Genomic DNA, 2,500 nt, shown 5'->3' with positions numbered 1-2,500 from the left:
AAAACATCTAAACTTACCCTCTGCAGCAGAGGTAGCTCTTGGTCTTCCTTTGCTGAGAAAGTCCTCATCAGAGCCTGTTTCATCATAGTGTCTGGTGGTTTTGGAGACTGCACTTAGGAACACATTTAAAATTTCGGGTTTCACTGACCTTCATTTTTAAAAGTACTGATTAATTGTTTCTTTTTCCTGAACTGAGTTTTTTTAGGGTTCCTAATAAGGTTCCTAGGGTTCAACTTGGTTAATCTGATGAGAGAAAGCCATGAGTTTGGCAAGCTGGCATTAAAGCTAAATGGAGCTACTTTGGACAATCTAAAATATAAAACATCATCTTTAACACGTTTTTGTTTACTACATAATTCCATATGTGTTCTTCTATAGGTTGAACTCTTCAATTTTAATGTACAATGTTAAAAATAATACAAATAAAGAAAAAAACAGTGAAGGAGGTGTTTCCAAACTATGATCTGTTTATATACAGTGTATATATTTATATATTAGGGCTGTCAAAATGAATAATTGAACATAAATGAACTTTTAACGGCACTAATTTGATTAATTTTGTTTAATGCAGTGCGCATTTTGTTTGAGCATTTGTATTATACATAAACAAATAAATATAAAAGAGGCAAAATTAAAACCTTCAGCAAAGCACACATTTATTTACAACGTCGTTTCTTCACTCAGATATTTAAAAAAATAAACTCCACCTAAAAATAATTGTTTTATCAGTAAACATTTGTTTTACTGATGCGCCAAATCTCAAATCAGCACCAAAATCCATCATGATGCACAAATCCGGCAATTAAAACCGTCCGTGTAGAAACATAAAAGTAACAAAAGTAACATTGGGTGTCCTGATGATTTATGTGATTTAAAACACCATCATTACTTTTAAACACTTACAAATGTATTTTTAAGATCTTTCTGTGATCTGAAAATATAAACAGGTTTGTCTGCTTGAGAAACTGGTTCAGTGTAGAGAAGTGATGAAGAACCTGTGGCTTTTCTGTGCTCTTTTTTCCATGTGTTTAATAGACATGAACAAGTTCTTTGAAAAGCATTAATGACCTTTAAAACATGTCTAGTCTTCATGCTCTATGTTGAGTTTATATATATATATATATATATAAAATTACATTTAGTAACTAATTTTCAGCACCACCTACTGGTCATCATTGTATCATACTGGTCATCATTAGTAATGGACAGAAGTAAACACCACCTGTTAGGATGTGTTGTAGAAGGTCCTGGTGGAGGGAAGATGCTGTTTTTCCACGTTTTTATAGATATGAGTTTTGTCAGCAGGCTCACTATTGCCTTCTACTTAACATTTAAACCAGAGAAGTTATTGTTTATGTAGTGTTATATAGCTGGAATATTTTAAAGGTGTGTGTGTGTGTGTGTGTGTGTGTGTGTGTGTGTGTGTGTGTGTGTGTGTGTGTGTAAGAGAGAGAGAGAGAGAGAGAGAGAGAGATATCCTCATTTATATATCACTTTAAGGGTCGCAGTTAGACTCTGCACTCTGGCCTGAACTGGGAATGGAGGGAGACGGGGGCAAAGTTCAGCCTGACACATACAGAGAAAGAGACAGAGGGAGAGAGAGAGAGAGAGAGAGAGAGAGAGAGAGAGAGAAAGAGTGAGGGAGGAGGGGGAGAGCAAAGCGAGAAAAATTACCTTCAAAAGCAAAACAACAGCCAGCAGAAGTGAAGACGAGAGAAGACTGGAAAAGTGGACAGGATTCTTTACTGGACACTTTAAAACGGATAAAAAGAGCGTACGGAGACACAGGTGAACGTGTGTGTGTGTGTGTGTGTGTGTGTGTGTGTGTGTGTGTGTGTGTGTGTGCGTGTGTTTTACACCTTCTGTGACCTTGGGTGTGAGGAAGGAGCTGTATTAATGATTATCATATTCACCTGTAAATACATTCACACACACACACACACACACACACACACACACACACACACATAGGCAGTTGTGTGTGTGTGTGTGTGTGTCTCATGGTTTTACTTCTTTCCTATCATTATTGTGTGTGTGTGTGTGTGTGTGTGTGTGTGTGTGTGTGTTTTATTAATGGTGTGTTTATTCAGCGACACGGACATTGTTCCTGACCCACATTTTGTCTGTGTGTGTGTGTGTGAGTGTGTGTGTGTGTGTGTGTGTGTGTGTGTGTGTGTGTGTGTGTGTGTGTGTGAGATCTAAATACCTGGTAGTTTAGTGCATGACTGTTTGCTACCTCATATACATATTAAGGGTGTGTGTGTGTGTGTGTGTGTGTGTGTGTGTGTGTGTGTGTGTGTGTGTGTGTGTGTGTGTGTGCGTGTGTATGTGTATGTGTGTGTGGGATGTGTAAATGTGTGTGTAACTGGACTAAAACAGATCTCCTCAGTTCTCCAGATCCTGCAGAACCTACACGAGTGCCTTAAATATCAGTAGAGCAGAACTATGACCCAAAATCAGACTGAAATACATCAAACTGGTGCTGAAAACCCAGTAACTT

General features: G+C 37.9%; 1 protein-coding gene across 1 annotated transcript in view; it reads left to right on the top strand.

Annotated features, from left to right (window-relative positions):
- The first annotated feature begins 1,607 nt into the window (after positions 1–1,607).
- The window catches only part of hnf1a (HNF1 homeobox a), a 7,288-nt gene continuing 6,395 nt past the window's right edge, over positions 1,608–2,500 (top strand). The window contains exon 1 of the mRNA XM_046871912.1: positions 1,608–1,788. The gene's annotated coding sequence lies outside the window, so the exon portion shown is untranslated. The remainder of the gene's footprint in view (positions 1,789–2,500) is intronic.

Source organism: Silurus meridionalis, chromosome 17 (genome assembly GCF_014805685.1).
Source record: "Silurus meridionalis isolate SWU-2019-XX chromosome 17, ASM1480568v1, whole genome shotgun sequence".
NCBI classification, from domain to species: Eukaryota; Metazoa; Chordata; class Actinopteri; order Siluriformes; family Siluridae; genus Silurus; species Silurus meridionalis.
This window is presented reverse-complemented; position numbering and strand designations above follow the sequence as displayed.